This window comes from Vombatus ursinus, unplaced genomic scaffold (genome assembly GCF_900497805.2).
Source record: "Vombatus ursinus unplaced genomic scaffold, bare-nosed wombat genome assembly UNPS02014825.1, whole genome shotgun sequence".
Lineage (NCBI taxonomy): Eukaryota > Metazoa > Chordata > Mammalia > Diprotodontia > Vombatidae > Vombatus > Vombatus ursinus.
This window is the reverse complement of record NW_020954603.1, coordinates 5,659,016-5,679,632: the sequence shown is the minus strand read 5'-3', so window position 1 is coordinate 5,679,632 and position 20,617 is coordinate 5,659,016. Positions and strand designations below refer to the sequence as shown.

The 20,617-nt window shown below is 45.2% G+C and overlaps 1 protein-coding gene across 3 annotated transcripts in view; it reads right to left on the bottom strand.

Annotated features, from left to right (window-relative positions):
* ZFYVE9 (zinc finger FYVE-type containing 9) overlaps window positions 1-6,432 on the bottom strand; it is a 186,261-nt gene extending 179,829 nt beyond the window's left edge. For all 3 annotated transcript variants that reach the window (XM_027838056.1, XM_027838055.1, XM_027838058.1), the window contains exon 1: window positions 6,345-6,432. The gene's annotated coding sequence lies outside the window, so the exon portion shown is untranslated. The remainder of the gene's footprint in view (window positions 1-6,344) is intronic.
* Window positions 6,433-20,617: the final 14,185 nt, after the last annotated feature.

The following is a 20,617-nucleotide window of genomic DNA, read 5'->3' as shown; positions in this document are numbered from 1 at the left end:
TGAGAAAAGCTAAGTAACTTGCCATGGTCATACAGCCAGCAAGTGTCTAAGGCAGGATTTGAACTGAGGTCTTCCTGCCTAGAAGTCTAGGGCACTATCCACTGTGCCACCCAGCTGCCTCAGTAAGGTAACCTGGCATTTCCTTTCTAGATCAACAAAGATACTCCCATACCTTGAACTTCCCTTCATAAATTCCTGAGGGACACATTGAAAATCATTAGGTTCATTTTATAACTAAAGAAACTGAGGCACAGAGGGGAGAAATAATTAATTTTCTCCTGGGGCCATAGGTATGAGGAAGAGCTGGAAGTAGACCTGAAGGCCCCTTCAATCCCCCTCTGTTGCATCATTTATAGAGCTGCGAGAGCATCTCCCCATGAGGGAAGAGAAGCCCACAAAGACATCGGTGCACAGGGTTGACAGGCCGGGTCAGTCGAGAGAGCTTCCATTGGCCCTCCGGTTCCCGGGCCCAGATGCCAACTGCAGGAGGAAATGTGCGCTGACCTCTGAATAATCAGGATGTCAAGGGAGCGGTGCTATGCTCCAAGGGCAGGTGAGTCATCTGTTCCGAGGACTAGATGAGGCAGGGCCAAACAAGCTCTCTCTAGTCAGGAGGGATCTGGGTTTGAATCTTGCCTTGGAGACGTCTTTCCTATATGACCTGGGACAAGTCACTGAGCCTCAGTTTTGTGAATCTGTAAAATGGGAACAGCATTGGGCAGCTCGGTGGCACAGTGGATAGAGCTCTGGCCTTGGAGTCAGAAGGACCCAAGTTCAAATCTAGTCTCAGACATATGTCACTTACTAGCTGTGTGACCCTGGGCAAATCACTTAACCCCGATTGCCTCACCAAACAAAAAAAAAAAGCAAAAAATAAATCTTCACAGGGCAGCTAGCTGGCACAGTGGATAGAGTACCGGCCCTGGAGTCAGGAGGACCTGAGTTCAAATGCGGCCTCAGACCAAACACTTGACACTTACTAGCTGTGTGACCCTGGGCAAGTCACTTAACCCCAATTGCCTTAAAAAAAAAAATGGGAACAGCATCTACCTCACAGGGTGGTTGTAAGTATCAAATAAGGTCATGTGTGTATAACCTTAAAGTCAGGATACGAGTGTCAGCTAATGATTTATTGGTTTGCTTACTATTAGATACTGTTCCAAACTTTATTCCTTTTCCCACGCAGTCCATTCCCCGGGTCACTGTCCAGGTCACATGACTCCTCTTTAAGTCTTCTCTCCCTCTGCAGCAAACCTTATCACCTCTTTCTTCCCCTGTTGACTGGTTTCCTCACTCCCACTCCAGTCTTTACACCTACCTTGGGCCTCTGTCAAATGACTGATCTCTTCTGTTCTTGCCACCTCTGAATTTCTTTCAACATGTGCCCCTCCCTCTAGAATAATAGCTCTCTTATCTCTCCCTGTCTCTCCTTCCTTCTCTCTCCTTCTCTCTTACTTTCTTCTTCTTCTTCTCTTTACCTCTCCTCCCTACTTCTCTGTCTCTCTCTTTCTGTGTGTGTCTCTCTTTGCCTCTTTCTCTCTATCTCTGTGTCTGTGTGTGTGTGTGTGTCCCTCTCCCTGCTTCCCAGCTTTTAAGGCCCTTCTCTTCTTCTCTTCTGAATGGCCCCTGGAAAACTAGTATGATGATAGACTTAGAGATGCAGGTGAGCTTAGAGATCATCCTTTCCAAACCCCATATTTTACAGGAGAGGAAACTGGGATGGAATGGAACTTGGCCAAGGTGACATGGCTAGTGATCAGCAGAGCTCAGCATAGATGATAGATTTAGACCTGGGTGGAACCTTAGAAGTCCAGCATCCCTCATTTTACAGATGAAGAAACTGAGATTTAGGCTTTATGTAAGGAAGAGCTTCCTAACAATTTGAGCTGTCCTAAAGCAGTATGGGCTGCACTGAGAGGCTGTGGATTCCCTCTCAATGGAGGCCTTCGGACAGAGGCTGGAAAGCTACTTATCTGAGATGCCATGGAGGGAATTCTTGGTCAGATTCAGCTTAGACTAATTGACTTCATCCCTGAACTGAAATTGCTCTCTCCGAAGTTACCAAAGATTTCTCAATAGCCAAATGCGATGGTCTTTTCTCAATAATAGTAAGTATCATTTTTATATAAGGCTTTACAAATACCATCTCATTGAATCCTCATAACAACCCCTTGAGGTAGATGAGAATTTGTGTCCCTATCCTATCTTGCTTAAAAGTCTATTAGCTTGCTGAGGATAGAGACCTGCCTTAATTCTCTTACTAAACTGCCAGCTCCCTGAACACAGAGACTTGTATCACCTCTCCTGCGAGCCTGTCTGCTCTCCGAGGGCAACACCGTGCGAGACATTAGGGATTCAAAGACAAAACAAAATGGTCACTACCCTCTGGGATCTTACAGGCTATTCTTCTGCCTCCAAATCGTACCCTTATATTCACTCCTAGCAAACTATTTTTTCTAAGGGCGATTAAGGGCTGTGCAAGTCTGGTCTGACCTCTATCTAAGAGCGAACTGGAAGGATACTCAGCCTCAGTGACTATGCACTAAAAGAGCATGCCCTTGTCAAGGAGAGGCTTTCAAACCATTGTACCTTGGTAGATGAAAGCAGAATCTGACAAATGGCTCTGGAGAGCTATAATCCAGCAAATGCTAAAAGAGAGCAACTCAGTGACCATGAGACGTTTAGAGACCTCCAGCAGAGATGACGTAATACCGAGTAGAAATGCAATGCCCGGTAGAAGTGACGACCAACAGAAATCAAAGACTTTACACTCGGCTGAGAGAGATCCCTGCATGAACAACCTCTGCTTCTAAAGAGGTTTCCCGGTCACGTGTTTCTCTCCCTGTGTGTGCTTTTCACCACTAGTGGTATGGAAACACATGAGAGAGTATGTTCCATGTTTTAGGTCAAGTTTGATTTAGGCTGGTCTGACTTCAGATTCGGGACTGGAATAATCATATCCCATCTGACATACACCATCTGGGGTTTACTTAGCACTAGCGTGGGAAAAATACTCATTAAGGACGTAGCACTGATTCAGAAAGATGCAGCTCCCTCCTCTTCCTATTATCTGGTCAGCTGGGTGTATGAGGGGCGGGGGAGGGCGCAAACAGCAATGGACATCTGTCAAGGCTGAACAGCACTGACTCCTCATAGGCTGGCCTCTTTGATGCCATAACTAAACAGCCCCATCAATGGCTAGAGCCTCCACACCTTGAACCTGTATTGAACCTATATGACTTGTTCAATAGAAACACCTTGAAAAAGTACCCAGCCTGAACAGCAGTAATCCTGATAGATATTGCTCCTACCTGATGGTATGTCTTTTCTTGTCGCTTTTTTTCAGGCCAGGGAGATGGAAGTCAAATATGACCTCAGACATTTACTAGCCACTTTACCCTGAGCAAGTCTGGGTAAGATATCTTGACTTACCCTTTGTCTACCTCAGTTTTCTTGTCTATAAAATAAGTAGAATAGTAGCACCACCTCCCAGGGTTGTTGTGAGGATTAAATGAGACAATATAGCCAAAGCACTTTGCCAGCCTTAAAGTACTATATAAATGCTAGCTGTTATTATGATCGTTATTATTTTAGACATCCATCAAATGGCATTCATTGAGTGCCTGCTGTTGCCAGGCACTAGAAATAAAAAGACAAAAATGAAACAGTGCCTGTCTTCAAGAAGTTTACATTCTATTGAAGGAAACCATATGTACAACATATACACATTAGAAATGCATGTAAAATAACCATATACACACCATTCAATAGAAACATACATACAAAATAAACAGTTGGAGGGGCAATCAGGGAAGGCCTCCTATAGGAGGTGGTTTTGAGCTGAGTTTAATAGGAAACTAGGAATTCTCCTATGGAAACAAATACTTTCCATTTAGCTAAAGTCTGTCAGAGAAATTGAAAGCAATTTGCTAGGAAGGAATTTCAATCCTGCTGCATTTCCCTGGCTAAACAGAAAACTCTCTGCCCAAATACATTTCTAATGCACATTTATAGTGATTGGGAAAGAGAAGATGATGAAATTCAGCCACAACATAAAGGACGAAAGGACAGTTAGGGTTTTGTAATATTTAATCTAAAGGGAACAATAGTAGAGGCCCCCTTAGAAAGACCTTGTCAAGGGTTCTGACTTCTCAGGGGATTAAGAACACTCTCAAATTCGAATCAGGTCAGGGCATCTAGGTGGTGCAGTAGATAGAGCACTGGCCCTGGAGTCAGGAGGACCTGAGTTCAAATCCGACCTTAGACACTTGACACTTACCAGCTGTGTGACCCTGGGCAAGTCACTTAACCCCAATTGTCTCACCAAAAAAAAAAAATTCAAATGAGGTCAGCTATTCAAGTGTGACCAATCACACTAATCCTTCATTGTGGCAACAAGATGGAGGCCTAAGGGTGGTAGTCTTCCCCACTAAGAAGCAAGGGTGATGAGGGGCTGCTTTTCTGGCTTAGGGGAAGGCCTAAGCCTAAGGTTCCTCACCTTTTTTGTGTTGTAGACTCTTCAAGAGGTCAGGCTGGTGAAGCCTAGGGACCCCTTCTTAAAATCATGTTTAAAAATCCATAAAATAAATCACATAGGGGTTGAGAGGAAGAGGACAAGCATGTATTATTGTTTTTGAGTCCTTTCAGTCGTGTCTGACTCTTTGTGGCCCCATCTGGGGTTTTCTTAACAAAGATACTTGAGTGGTTTGCCATTTCCTTCTCCAGCTCATTTTACAGATGAGGAAACTGAGGCCAGCAGGGTGAAGTGACTTGCTCAAGGTCATACAGTTATTAAGTGTCTGAAGCTAGATTTTAACTCAGGAAAATGAGTCTTTCTGACTCTATCCACTGGGTGACCTAGCTATGCCCCCCCCCAACATTTATTAAGCACCTACTATTTGCCAGGGACTATACTAATTGCTTTTGACAACAACTCTGGGAAGTAGGTGCTATTATTATCCCCATTTTACCCAGAGTCACACAGTTACTGTTTCTGAGTATTGAACTCAGGTCTTCGTGACTTCATATGTAACGCTCTATCCACTGTGCCACCTAGCTGCCCAACAGGATAATCTAGCTGGATGACACAAGTAACCAATTATATTAAAATACAACTATCAAAATAGTTTTAATTTTGTAATTATTTTTTCAATCCACCTTATCCCTCCCACTCCTTCCCCTCCCCCTCACCACATTGAGAAATAAAGACAAAACCCTGTTGTAAACATGTATTGTCAAGCAAAACAAATTCCTTTGTTGACCTTGTTTAAAAAAAAAATCTCATTATGCACTCTGAGTCCATTGCTTTTCTATTAAGAGGTAAGCAGCCTGCTTCATCATGAGTCCTCTGGTTAAGTCATTACATTGATTAGAATTCAAAGTTGTTTGTCTTCACAATATTGGTGTCATGGTAGAAATTATTCTCTTGGTTCTGCTCACTTCACTTTGGATCATTTCATATAAGTCCTCCTAGGTTTCTCTGAAACCGTCCTCTTCATCATTTCTTACAACACAGTAGTATTCCATCACATTCATATCCTATCACTTGTTCAGTCATTCCTCAATTAACAGGCACCCCCTCAGTCTCTAATTCTTTGCTACCACGTTGGGGGGAGGCAGGGAACAGTTATCAAAATAAAATTTTTTTAAAGTTCATAGATCCCGTGTTAAGAAGCCCTGGTTCCAAGGAAAGTTATAGAAAAAGGAAATGACCTATTCCATGTAAAGAACAGCAGGGCCCATTTAGCTTGACCAGAGTACATGGAAAGCAGTAAAGAATAAGATTGGGCAAGCAGGTTGGAGGTGTGGGGTGAATGGTTTTAAATGCTCAACAGAGTTTCTATTGGCTTTTAGAATTCTAGAGATTCTATTGGATTGTGGGAAGCCAATAGCATTTGTTGACTAAGGGACAGCTAAGCAGAGGATGGATTAGTGTGAAGATGAATTAGGAGGCTGGAATACTCTGATATTGTAATATACAGCTAGGTCTTTATTAGCGGGAATAAGAAATGTCCTGAAGAGGTTACTTGTATTCAGATTTGTACTATAAGAAGCATAATTATATCAATTGTGGTCATTGATTGGAGCCCAATGGAAACATAGGGTACAAATTCCGCTTCAGGATATTTGTTATTTGTAGGTACCAGTGTGGTCCAGACTGGAAGTGAGGAGGAGCTGAACTAGGGTGGTAGCTGTGAGAATGGAGAGAAAGGGACAAATGAAAGAGAATTCCTGGGGTAGAACTGACAAGAATCAGCAACTGATTGGATTCGGGAGGGAGGGAGATTGAGAGAGGAGTCAAGCATGTCACCAAGGTGGTGAACCTGGATGACCCTTCCACTTACCTGAGCTCACAGAGACCTGGCTCTCTCCACAGCCCTGGCCACCCCTGCCAGCACTAGGCACTCCTTCTTTCCAGGCTCCCGACCTCCTACTGGGCCAGGACTGAGTCAGACAGCTCCTTGATCTACATTCCTGGTCCGGCCCCTCCCTCTGTTGACATCACTCAGCCACCTCTCCCATAAGGTTCCCAGGTCTGAGTCCTCCTTGGGCTCCCAGCCTCCTTTCATAAGCAGTTCATTATCTGATTCATGGACTTTCTCTCCACCCCTACCCCTGCCCCCAGACTTAGGGATTTGACCATAAGGTGATGCCCTTCCAAACACCCTGGCCTCCTACTTTATCAGTGTCCTCAGCTTCCCAGACCTGGATCTTCACCCTGCCTCAGATACCTACAGGGATGATCAGACTTTGGCTCTGGCCACTATCCATAATTATGTCATTTCCATGATACAAAACTGCAATTACCCTCTTTGGTCATGATTTCCTGTCTTGCCATCTCTTCTGCCTCACTCCTATTCTTCATCCTGACTGTACCTTTTTATCCTCTTTTTATTCATCAGCCTATCACGCTTGATTTGGCCTCAGCCCCTCACTCCCTCCCATACCCTTGGGCATGTGGGATGGAGGGGCCTTTCCCTTTGACTCCGAAGTAGAAGCAGATATTCTAGGACTCCTTCCTATCTGCCATGAGGACACTTTTAACTTGCTGCTGAGATACACTAAAAATGCAACCTCTGCCCTTCAGGCCTCTCCTTTCTATGTCCTGGATGTGTAAGAACTGCTTTCTGAGCTCCTGAGGGCCAGTGGGGAATGCTCTGTGAGCACGTGGCCCCTTAGGAAAGCATGTGTCTAGGATGGAGCACCTTCTGTTCAGTGCGGAGGCCTTGTGAGATCTCAAAAGGCACCCTCGAAGCATGATATGACCTAATTGGGTGGTTGTGGCAGCAGAAACTTGCAGCAGCTGAGGCAGAGACCCCCCCCTCCCCCAGGGAGAGTCACCCACAGAGAAAAGAGACCACCCAAAGAAAAAAGCCCCCTAGGCACTGGCAGGCTGTTCTCAGTGGAGGGGACGTGGAAAAGAAACAATCAACAACCCTATTAAAAAGCTGCCAATGAGATTTGTGCACTAACCAGCCTCTCAATGATTGGGATCATTCTGTGATTCGTTATATCTTCCTGTCCCCTTTCTTTGTGGGAAGAAAACTGCCTATTCTATACCCGCTTCACATTTGTACTTAGTATGCCTTCTCATTTCCTCTCTCCTGATAAGGAAGACCAGACCCCTCAGACCAGAGCCAGAAACAGAATGGTCCCTCAGGAGGTGGAAGCCTGGTATTCCTAATGAGGAGGCAGGCGGCACCTGGGTAAACTTCAAAGGCAGGTAAAAGACGAGAACTGGCAAAATTCACCAGCTCCCATGGCTTCAGCCTAGGGGAGACTGGACAGCTGCTGTGCCAGGTTATTATACATTGTGTTTGGGTCCAAAGCTGGAACAAAAGAAGACACTAGCAGGTCATTCAACAGCTGGCTAAAGGAGACTTCCTTAGCTGTAGAGAGGGAAGGATATGCAACAAGGATGTATATCAAGACACTCTGCATTGATTCAGTCGGACTTAGCTCTCCTGCTCTGAGTTGCCCGTAGTGTTCTAGATGAATGTTCATTTTATTCTGCAGGCAATAGGGAGCCACTGAAAACTTTGTAGTGGAGGAGTGATATGACAAGATGTATGTGTGATAAAATAATCAACTCTTCTTCCCTTCTTCCCTTCTCTAGGTATACTATAGGCTGAGAGTGGCTGCCTGAGGCCATTTTGTCTCTGGGGCCATCCAGCTGGCCCCAAAGGGAATCCTGGGGCAAGAGGGACACTGGGGAAAAACTTGGGGTGTTTTGTCAAGCTTCTAGTACTGTGAGAAATGCTGACCTGGGTTGGATACTGTGGCCAGTTCGACCAAACTGGACTCCTCACCATGGCCCAAAGTCAATACGAGTCTGAAATACCCTCACTCCTTACATCCGACTCTCAGAATCCTTTTCTTCCTTCAAGGTCCATCTCAGGGGCCAGGAAAGGTGCAGCCTTTCCTCATTACCTCTTCCCCAATTATGAGTATATTTTCCTTCTTTATTGTCCTTATTAGTTAGGCTTTGTTGTTGCTGTTGAGTCGTTTCAGTAGTGTCCGACTTTCCTGACCCCATTTGAGGTTTTCTTGGCAAAGATATTGGAGTGGTTTGCCATTTCCTTCTCCAGCTCATTTGACAGATGAAGAAACTGAGGCAAATGGGGTTAAGTGACTTGCCTTGGGTCACACAGCTAGTAAGTGATCTGAGACTGGATTTGAACTCAGGTCCTCCTGGCTCCAGGGCCAGTGCTCTATCTACTCCACCACCTAGCTGTCCCATAAGTCACATCTCTTGGTAGAATGTGAGCTCTTGGAGGATAGTGAAGTTTTGTTTGCATTTTTGTTTCCTCAGCATGTTGTACATAGTAGGTGCTTAATAAATGACGATTGCATTGAATTGAATTCATTCATTCAGCTAATATTTATTATGTATCTACTGTCATGTATGATGAAAAGCTCTAGACACCCTTTCTAGTGGACAGAGTCACAAAAGAACGGGTGCACAGCTCTTAGGATAGATCTGTAGGCCATGCCTACATACCACTCAGCGGCAGCTAAGTGAGGCAATGCATAGAGCAGTGGACCTGTAGTCCTGAGGAAGACCTGGGCTCGGAGTGGAGATATTGTCTGGAACTGCATTGGAGATCATTGGATCATAAGGGACCTCAGAGGGCACTGAGTCCAACACGGTCAGTCTGGCTGAGGGAGAAATTCAAACCCAGGTCTTCCTAACTCTAACTCAGCACACAATCCACCATACCACCTGCCTCTCTGTCTCTCGCTAGGTCAGGTGAATTCTCAAACAGGCCCCTCTGCAGGACAGGTCCCAACTCCTGGTTGCCATGGAGATCAGCACACAGAGAAGCACCCAGAGGACACAGGAGGAATTGTTACCATCTGGTGGGAGATGTGGAGAGAGAGTAGGTACATGCTAGTGATGTCTGAGAGGTCACTTATGCCTGCTGCGAGCCCTTTTCATTGCATAATCAGAGGGTATTTACTGAGGCTGCTGAGGCCTTTGGCACAGAGCTGCTGGTTGGCAAATAGTAGCATTTTCCGTGATCTCTGATAAGAGCTCCATTTGTTTTCTTTGACCTGTAAATAAACTTTTTCTTCCTTGAGCTCAGTGAGCCGTGTACTTTGCTAGGGGGTGTTGGCGACAACATACTGAGCAGTGTAAAACAGTGAACTTACTAGATTCCCACGCTTGAGATGGGTGAACTCTCCCAGAGTACCGCTGAGCCCTTTGTGTCCTCTGAGAACCTCGACAAGATGAGTAATTTGGCAACCTGGCAATTGATCGATCAATGAGCTTCGGTGCCATGCCCTGTTCTAGGTGAGGAAGATAGAAAGACAAGCATGAAACAGTCCGAAGCCTCAAGAAGCTTACATTCCATGGGTGGAGCCCATGTGTACGTAAGTAATTATATGAGAAATAAGTACAAGGTATTGATAGGACAGAGGACAGCGGTAGCTGGAGGGACCAGAGATGTCTTTCCCTACGGAAGCTGGTGTCTGATGTGAGTCTTGAAGGAGCTAGGGATTTGAAGAGGCAGAAAAGAGGAACACATTCTAGCCATGGGGGGCAGCGTGGGGAGCCACTGTAAGCTTTGTAAAGAATGGATTGGAAGGGCACTTATTACAATAGTCCAGATGGATGGTCATGGGGGCCTGAACTACTGTGGTGTTGTGGGAATAGAGGACAGGGATTCAGGAAATGCTGCAGAGAGGTCGCTTGGGGGGAAAAGTTTGTGACAGGGAAGGAGAGACATGCCAGCACTGGCTGGATATGCACCCTAGATTTTTTTTTCTTTTTGGTGAGACAGTCGGGATTAAGTGACTTGACCAGGGTCACACAGCTAGTAAGTGTCAAGTGTCTGAGGCCGGATTTGAACTCAAGTCCTCCTAACTCTAAGGCCGGAGCTCTATCCACTGCGCCACCAAGCTGCCCCTGCACCCTAGATTTTGGGAGAGTACATTTCAAAGGATTCAGAGAAAGGATAAATGGGATCCCATGGCCTAAAAATCTGCAGGGAAAGTCAGCCCAGGAGGGATAAGACATCCTCAAAAATGAAATTCTAAAGAAATAAAAGAATGTGACTCTGATGAGAAGGATAATAAAGGATTTGTCTAAAGGTACCAGTGTGGATGTATAGAGAATTCACCAACCAAACTCAAAAGACACATTAGGAAGATGAAAATAAGGGCAGGTAATGGGGAATAACTATAAAATGAAGGAACTTTCTGTAAGAATGGTGTCAGGAGTGCTAAAATCCAAAGTAAACCAGGGCTGGCAAGGAAGCCCAGGACAATAAGAGATTGAGTTTTTTTGTTTTTTTAGTCAAACTGATGAGAACATGAGCATCAAATATGGGATAGAACCAGAGAAACTAGTTTGGGAGAGGCGAGGTTGGAGTGATAAGAACTGATGACAAAGTGAAAGCAGAGCTCCCGGATTCTTTTATTTCCTTTTTCTCAGGCAAGGTGAAGGACTTTTCACCGGGAAACAACAGAAATATGGCTAAGGAGACTGGGAGATAGTAAGAGATGGCTAGTTAAATTCAAGTCACCCTTCCAGATCGAAAGTCAATTGATCAATCAATCAAAAACATTGATTAAGCACCTACTATGTACACTACAGCTAAGTGCTGGGGATTCAAAAAAGGGCAAAAGACAGTCCCTGCCCTTGAGGAACTTACTATCTAATGGGGAAGATGGCATGCAAACAAACAAATACAAAGCAAGCTATATACAGGATAAATAGGAAATAATTAACAGAGGGAAAGCACCAGAATTAAGAAGGAAGGCTTCCTGTAGAAGGTGAGATTTTATCTGAGACTTAAAGGAAGCCAGGGAGGTCAGCAGTCAAGCGGAGGAGGTGCTGAAAGAAGGAGCAGGTGTGAATGATGAGCCAATGTCAGCAATCTCTGAAGAACCGGTATGGAGAATGACAAGTGTTGGAGAATGAAGACCACAAACCTTAGACTGGTAAGTTTGATTTTGATTCCTGGGAAAATTATATAGATAAAATAATAATAGATAGTCATTTATATAGTGCTTTAAGGTTTGCAGATTGCTTTACAATTATTTGATTCTCACAACATCCTTGTGATGTAAGTGTTCTTATTACTCACATTTTACAGATGAGGAAACTGAGGCAGAGATTAAGTCAGTCAATAAACACTATTAAGTACTTCTATTACTAGATCAAAGGGGATATGGAGTGGTGGTGGTAAGGTGTAAGAAGACTGGAAAGGTGGCAATAGAGGCATTTTATTAAGGACTTTAATACTAAACAGAGAATTTTGTATTTGATCCTGGAGGTGATAGGGAACACTGCAGTTTACTGAGTAAGGGTATGACATGAATGTGGTCAGATGTGCCCTTTAATGACTTGCCCAGGATCATACTACTTGTCTGAAGCATGATTCAAAATGAAATGTTGACTCCGAGTGCCTGCTCTATCCACTGCACCATCTCTAGAAAAGGAAGCAATGATTACAAGGAGCACAAACGGCTTCCTCAAACCTGGGTCATGTCAAACTAACCTCCTTTCTGTTTTTAATGAGACAGATTAAAATAACGCTATGGATGTACCTTGTCTAGATTTTAGCAAATGGTTTGATAAACTCTCTGATACTCTGATACTTGTGGAAAAGCTGTGGGCTAGATGATGGATGGATTTGACACGAGTTAAACTGGCAGATTCAAAGACTACAGCTCAATGTCATCTTGAAAGGAGGTGTCCAGCAGCATGCCCCGGGGGGTCTGTATTTGACCTTGTGCTGTTTAACAATTTTGTCACTTTAGATAAAGGCATAGGGAGCATGCTTAACAATTTACAGATGACACAGAACTGAAGGGAGAGTTAACATGCTGGATAACAGATTCAATATCCAGTCTTTTTTTTTTTTTCTAAATTCAATTTATTTTATTTTCAATGCCAAATTCTCTCCCTTCCCGTCCCCCTTCCCCACCCGTTGAGAAAGCAAGAAAAACAAAACCCTTTAAAATATGTATTGTTATGTAAAACAAATGTCTCCCTCACCCAGAAAAAGAAAGAGAAGAAAATATGCTCCAATCTGTACTCTGGGTGCATCACCTCTCCATCAAGAGGTGGGCAGCATATTTCATCATGAGTCCTTTGGATTTATAGTAGGTCATTGTGTTGTTCAGTTACTAAATCTTTCAATGTTGGTTAGCTTTACAATACCGCTGTTACTGTCTATGTTGTTCTATTGGCTCTGCTCACTTCACTTTGCATCAGTTCATAGAAGTCTTCGCAGGTTTTTCTGAAACCAGTCTCTTCACCATTTCTTCCAGCACAACAGTATTTCATCACATTCACATACCATAATTTGGTTTGCCATTCCCCAATTGATAGGTGTCCTCTGACTTTCCAATTCTTTGCTACCACAAAAAGTTGCTGTTAACTAATATGGATATGTTTCGCATGACTATACATGTATAAACTATATCAAATTGCTTACCTTCTTAATGGGGGTGGGGGATAGGGAGGGAGGAAGGGAAAAAAATTGGAACTCAAAGTTTTAAAATCAAATGTTAGAAATTGGTTTTTTCATGTAACTAGGGAAAAATAAAATACTGAATTAAAAAATAAAATAATTTATTTACAACATTATTATATAAATCAGAGACTTTCAGCACAAAAAAAAAGTTGCTGTATTTTTGTACATATGGGCCCTTTTCCTCTTTCTTTGATCTCTTTGGGGCATAGACCTAGTAGCGGAATTGCTGGGTCAAAGGTAAATAGCAATTGTTTCTGTTCTGGCCAGAAACTCTGAGAATCTTCCCCTCCCAGACTGATTCTTTTGTGAAGTCAAACTAGGCTGTCTTTTGCCTTGATTCTTACCTAGCCTTTATCATTGAATGGGTGTTGCCTCAGACAAACTGAGACCTGGGAAAGATCCTAACTTAAAGAGGCCAAGGTCTCCCACGACATCAGGGGCTATCACCAGTTGACCTGACCTATGTCTCGCCACTAGACTCACTGGAGAAGAGAGTGAGGCTGGTGACTTTGCACAGCTCTGCCTCACTTAAATCCAATTCAGTTGCAAGTGAAGACATCGCCCTCCTGATTGGTCCTCTTTGAGAAAGGACAAGCAACAACAACGACAATACTGAGTCAAAGGATATGAACAGTTGAATAGCTTTTTGTACATGTTCCAAAATGCTCTCCAGAATAGTCGCATTAGTTCACACTTCCACCAAGAGGGTAGGAGCTGCCTGTTTTCCCACATCCCCTCCACCATTTGTCATTTTCATTCGCTTGTATTGGCTATCTCCTATGTCTAGAACTCTGTCCCTCCTCCCCATCTCCTGCATCTCTACGTTCTTTCAGGTCTTATCTAAAATCCTATTTTCTACAAGAAGCCTTTCCTGTGCCTTCCTTCTGAGATGAACTCCAATGATCTTGCTTGTATATGTTGTTTCCCTCATTAGACCGTGACCTCCTTGATGAGAGGGACCTCTTTTGCCTTTCTTTGTATTCCCAGTGCTTAGCCCTGTTCCTAGCACATAGTAGGTGTTTCTTGACTGGACTTGGCTCAAACAGAGGACTTGCTGGAGCAGCAGACACAAAAGGTGGGGTCACACAGTAGGCACTTAATAAATGCTTACTGTTTGTTTGACTAATTCAGAGCTGGTGAATTGGGTTGTTTATAAACAGGCTAGGCTGGAGCTGTTTTTAGGTGTCATTATCTTTATCTTTTCTCCTGATTTGGGGCTTACTTGGACCTTGGCTCAAAGATCTGGCTGCGTTAGACATTAGGTTGTGGTACTGCAATGATTCTGCACCAATGGTGATCATCTCCAACCCATCTGGTCTTTATAGAAACAGCAGCTCCGGTTAGGTTGGAGGGGGCTCTGAAGCTTGCCTGTAGCCAGATAGGGGGCAGGGAAGCCTAGTCTCGAAGGCCAGCTTAAGAGAGCCCTTGGTGGCGGCTGAGGCAAAGGGTGCCACCCTGATCCCGGAGGCCCTGGACCATCCCTGGTTAATCCAAGCCCTACCCCTGCAGCCCAGTCTTAGTTTCCTTCTCCCCCAGCAAACCCACAGAGTCCCAGGTCTGGCTGCTTAGCCCTATAGTCCTCCTGCAGGTAACCGATCTAGCTAGCCCTCTGGGGGAGGAGAGCTACCTCCCGCCTGTCATTTTATTGGGAATGCCTTTGGACTTCTCAAGTCCTCTCGGATCTGTTATCTCACCGCAGCCCTGGGAGGTAGGTAGGGCAGAGAAGTTGAAGATGTTTATTCTTGTTGTTACCATTTGACAGATGAGGCAACTGAGGCCCAGAAAGGGAACGTTCTTAGGATCATAATTCTAGAGCAGGAAAGAACCTTAGAGGTCATCAGGGAGGTTTTAAAGGTCACTCAGCTTTTGAACCCAGATCTTTGGACTCCAGAGCCAGGGAGGGCTAGCCTCCTCAGGGTTACGCAGAGCTGGGATTAGAATCCAAGTCTCCGAGCTCTCAGTCTTGCATTCTCCTCACTACACCCAATTTTCTCATTCTATTCCCCAAATTCCTAGAGCAGCTGAAGGGACAGCTGCATGAGTAAACTGGTCCTCTTGCACTCAGTCTCTGTAGCTGGGCTGGCTCAGCCTGCTGCCCCAGGCTACCCTCTGCCACCTTCCTTCCTTCCTTTGTTACCTTCCTCCCTTCCGCCCTTCTCCCATGGCATTATAAGCCCTCACCCAGGAAGCCAGGTGTTGCAGCAGATACAGTCAGGTCTTCAGACCTGGGTTCAAATTTTGCATCAGACCCTTACTAGCTGTGTGTCACTTAACTTCTGTTTGCCTCAGTTTCCTCATCTGCAAAATGGGAATAATAATAGCACCTACTTCCCAGGGTTGTGAAAATAAAGATGTTTGTAAAGTTCCTTTAAATATGAATGTGCTATATAATAACTATCACAACAGCAACCGTACCTACATTTATACAGCACCTACTATGTGCCAGGCATTGCACTAAGTGCTTCATAAATATGTCTTATTTGATCCTCACAACAACCCTGGGAGGTAGGTGCTATTATTATTCACATTTTTACAGTTGGGAAAACTGAGACAGACAGAGATGATGACTTACCCAAGGTCACAGAATTAGTAAGTGCTAGCTATTAATTGAATATTTGAGGAGGAACAGAACATTAATAGCTGGGGAGATCAGGAAAAGTTGGAGATGATACCGTAAAGGAAGACAAGGATTCTGAAAGGTGAAAACAAGGAAGTGCATTCTAGACATGAGGAAGGGTTTGTACCAATGCCTGGGGGCAGGAGTTGGAATGGTGGGGCTGGGGAAACAGTCTGTAGTACCAGTTTGGCTGGAAAGTGGAGTTTGTGAAGGGGGGCGATAGGACATGAGACTGGACAGGTTGGCTGGAGCCAAGCCATGAGCAGCCTTAGATGCCAGGCTGAGCAGTGTGTTTGCTCCTGAAGGCAATACAGAATCCCTGGTGGCTCCTGAGCTGGGGAGTGCCATTGTCTGAAGGGCTGTAAGCATGCTTTTTTTTTTTTAATTTTCACATTAGTCATGTTGTAAAGAAGAATTAGAACCAATGGGAGGATCCACGAGAAAGAAGAAACAAAACAAAACAAAAAAAAAAGAGAGAGAGAGAGAGCAAATAGTATGCTTCAATCTGCATTCAAACTCCACAGTTCTTTCTCTGGATGTGGACAGCATTTTCCATCATGAAACTTTTGGAGTTGTCTTAGATCTTCGCATTGCTGAGAAGAGCAAGTCTATCCAAGTTAGTCTATCAAAGTCTATCCAAGATAGTCATCGCACAATGTTTAAGTGTATCATCTTGGCAGCTGCTTGGAAGAAGGGTTGGCGTGGGAAGAGGAGTGGAGACAAGGAGGCCAGTTGGGAGGCCATTGCAATTGTCCAGGTGAGAAGTGATGAGGACCTGAACTAGGGTGGTGAGTGGAGAGGAGGAGACCGCACATGAAAAAGCAGCTCATTACCAAATAAGGCAGCTTCTTCCGTTGCTGGACAGCTCTGATCATTAGAAAATGGCTCCTTCTCTTGAGTCCAAATCTGGCTCACTGTGACTTTCCCCCAACCGGTCCTCACTCTACCCTTGGTTGAGCCTCGGCAGAGATGTTCACACTGAGGGCCGCTAGGTGACGCAGCGGCTAGAGCATCAGGCCTAGAGTCTGGAAGACTCATCTTCCTGAGTTCAAATCTGGCCTCAGACACTTCCCAGCTGTGTGACCCTGGGCAAGTCACTGCACCCTGTTTGGCTCAGTTTCCCCATTTATAAAATGAGCCGGAGAAGGAAATGGCAAACCCCTCCAGCATCTTTGTCACAAAAACCCCACATGGGATCAGGAAGAGTTGGACACGACTGAAAAACAACCCAGCAATAATAACAATCTCTGACATCAGAGCCACAGCTCATTCCACAATATCCCACTGCCTTCTCTATAGAACTGTAACCAGAGTGGGATGGTCAGTTCTTTTCCCATGGTGCCATTGTTCAGTGGGCTCTGACAAGTCTTCTTGTACTTGTTCAGCGGGTAGAAACCTCAGAACCAAGCAAGAATAAATAGCCAGAATAGGGAGTTCCCTCCCCTAGTGGTCCTACCCCAGGAGAGCATCTCTCCCGCTCCTCCAGCAGAGGCTTTGTGCCATGCGGTGTCTTGGAGACCTCTGGCTCCCAGTTACAAGGAGCTGTCCCAGGTTCCAGAATTTCTCCTTTCACAGAGCTTGTGTCTGAAAGTCCCTGAGGGCACCTCTCTTCCTCTCCCAGATGTCAGGGTTGTTAGTTACCCCTCTGTTGCCATCAGCCCACCCAGGGAGCCTCAATCTATAGATTGAGAGAAGAGGGATCCCAATAGATAAGAGATGAAGAAAGAACCTCAGAAGCCATCTAGACTGATTCCTTCCTTTAAGAAAGAAGGAAACTGAAAAAAAAAAAAGAAAGAAAAGAAAGAAGAAAACTGAGGCCCAGAGAGGTTATGTGCTCAGGACCATGCAGGTTATAAGTTCTAGAAGCACTTACCCAGGTCCTTTGACTGAAGGCAGCCAATGTTTCCTGTTTGTCTCTGTATCCTTGGAGCCTGGCACAGTGCCTGGTACCCAACAAGTGTGAAATTGATTGTTGCTTGATTGATAGATCAAAGAAGATACCTTATACAAACCATTTTGAAATCCTCAAAGCACTGTAATAGATACTAGCTATCTTGGGAGTTGTCTCATCATTCCCACCAACCCATGCTGCCCTCTTAGAACAGACAATGTTGGTGTTGAAAGGGATCTTTGAGAGCCTTTAGGTCAATGATTTTTATGAACCTTCTTGGTGTCATAGGCCCCTTGGGCAGTCAGTTTGCTGATGCCTAAGGACTCCTCAGAATACTGTCTTTAAATGCATAAATAAAATACCTAGGATTTACAAAGGAAACTATATTGAAATATATATATGTATGTATGTCTGTATGTATGTATGTATGTATAAAAGGTCATGGACTCCAGGTTTAGAATCCTTGTTCTAACTCCCTCATTTTACAGAGACATAAACTGAGGCTCAGGGAAGAAAAGGGAGCTGAACAAGCAGATGTCCAGGGTCCCAGCACAGTTTAATTTAGTTCAATAAATAGGAAGTGCCTACTGCATACAAGGCCTACTGTATGCTCTGCTCTCTTCCTCCCAGTGAGTGACCAAGGCAGCCTTGCCAAACAGCAAGTGGAATGGGAAGCTGTGATTTGTTCAGAAGCGTCTTTGGCAGGAAAACAAATAAACAGAGTCCTAGAGGAATTTGACCCATTTCTGTCGGGAGCCAGTGCCTGCTCTCCTGCCTGGCATGTAGGAAGCCAGGCAGAGACAGTTCCCCTCTCCCCGCTTCCCAGGGGCAGCCCTTCCAATGAGCAATAAATGCCGGCTGCCTCAATGGCTCCTGTCAGACCTCTAGCCTCCCAACTCTCTCGTCTCCATCTGGCATCACTCCCTCTGCCCTCCGTGGGATCCCCAGGCCCCGTCTTTGTGGCTTGGGGCCTTCAGAGGATGAAGGTGACACAAAAACCAAAGGAAAAGGCCCGGAGGGGTTGGGGCCATTGTGGGGCCCAGGCAGCCTTCAAGAGTCGGGCCACGCTCATGTCCTGTGCCTTCTCTTTCTGGGCCTTTCTTCCCATTCTGTGTGTTCCCATCTCCAATGCTTGCAGACTCTAGTCCTGGCTTTCCTAATGAGCTGTTCTCAATAAAGGTGTTAATATCAGTCCACTGTCTCCTTCCTGCATCTCTTTCAATGTCAGGGCTCCTTACCTACCCAGAATACTTTCAACTTCCTGATCTATGTGCAAGCTAGATACTCTGAAGTGGGATGTAAGCTCCTTAAGGACAGGGCTGTTTGGGCCTCTCTGTCTTTGAATCTCTAGTACCAAGAATTTGCCCTTGTGCCTAGGGGAATGGGGGCCCTATGTTTTCATGTGAGTAGGGAGCTTCCTGCATAGAAACCCCCTTCACAAATGCAGACCAGCAACTCATCTGCTATTTATTTTTATTTATTAAAAATAACTTTATTTTTTCTCAATTCCTCTTTGAAAAATACTTTTTTAACCTTGAAGTTAACCCAAAACCAAATAAGATGAGCATTTCCATATACAAAGCAGAGTGGAAAAAGAAGACAATAGGTGAAGTCACAAATGTGAATTATAACATTTGCTTTGCTCTTCAAGTGTGTAACAAATTCAACGTCATCTCCCCAAAACCGTCTGGCTGTCTGTCAGTAATTGATGCTTATCAACAGTTACTGGGAACTCTGGGAGCGACTGGCCCATGACCACATTGCTGCTGCATATCAGAGGCTCAGGATTTTAACCTAGCTCTTCCTGAACCCAAGGGCGGCCCTCTAGCTATCACACCATGCTGCCTCTCACATAGGAGGCAATTAATAAATGTTTGGAGGGAAACTGTAAAAAGGCAAATTTCAGATTGATGGGAAGAAAAATATCCCAACAATCCCAGATTTCCTAACACAGAATAGGCTGCCTTGGGAGATGGCAGACTTCTCCCTCACTGGAGAAGGGCTTGGGCTTCTGGACTTAGAGTGGGGAAAGACAACCCTCTCATTTTACGGAGAAGAAAACTGAGGTCCTGAAGTGAGTTGGCCAAGGACACGTGGAGGGTCTAGATTTGAATTCAGGTCCACTGGCCACAAATCCAGTACACTTCCCACCAAGCTGCCTCTTCCTACCCTGAGCCAAGTGGAGGATGGAGGGCCATTTGTTGGGGAGATGGTAAGAGGATGGCTTATTCAGGGAAGGATTGGACAGACTGGCTGTTAGGGCTCATCCAGTTCTAAGGTTCTAGGCTTCAGTGTTCCACGTGTCAGGGCCCCAGAGTCTCTCTTCCAGGAGGTTCTGCAGGCCAAATCTGCGCTTACTCTGGGCAATGGGAAGCCTTGTCTATGCCTTGCCTGAGAGGCATAACGCCTAAAGCTTAGGCCAGGAGTCAGAAGTTCAGATCTGGCCTAGTTCAAATCACACTAGCTGTGTGACCCTGGGCAAGTCATTTAACCCTATTTGCCTCAGTTTCCTTATCTGTAAAATGGGCTGGAGAAAGAAACGGCAAACTACACCAGTGTCTTTGCTAAGAAAACCCCACAAGGGATCCTGAAGAGTCAGACACTTCAGAACAACAAATTATGATAAAAATGAGGGAGTGGGACTACATGACCTCTGAGGGCCCTCCCACCTCTGACATCCTCTGTTCTAAGGCCCTCCCAGCTCTGACATTCCCTGTTCTAAGGCCCCTCCCAGTCCTGATATCCTGTTCTAAGGCCCCTCCCAGCCCTGACATTCCCTGTTCTAAGGCCCCTCCCAGCTCTGACATCCCCTGTTCTCAGGCTCCTCCCAGCTCTGACATGCCCTGTTCTAAGGCCCTTCCCAGCCCTGACATCCCCTGTTCTCAGGCTCTTCCCAGCTCTGACATCCCCTGTTCTAAGGTCCCTCCCAGCTCTGACATTCCCTGTTCTAAGGCCCTCCCAGCTCTGACATTCCCTGTTCTAAGGCCCCTCCCAGCCCTGACATCCCCTGTTCTCATGCCCCTCCCAGCTCTGACATTCCCTGTTCTAAGGCCCCTCCCAGTCCTGATATTCTCTGTTCTAAGGCCCCTCCCAGCCCTGACATCCCCTGTTCTCATGCCC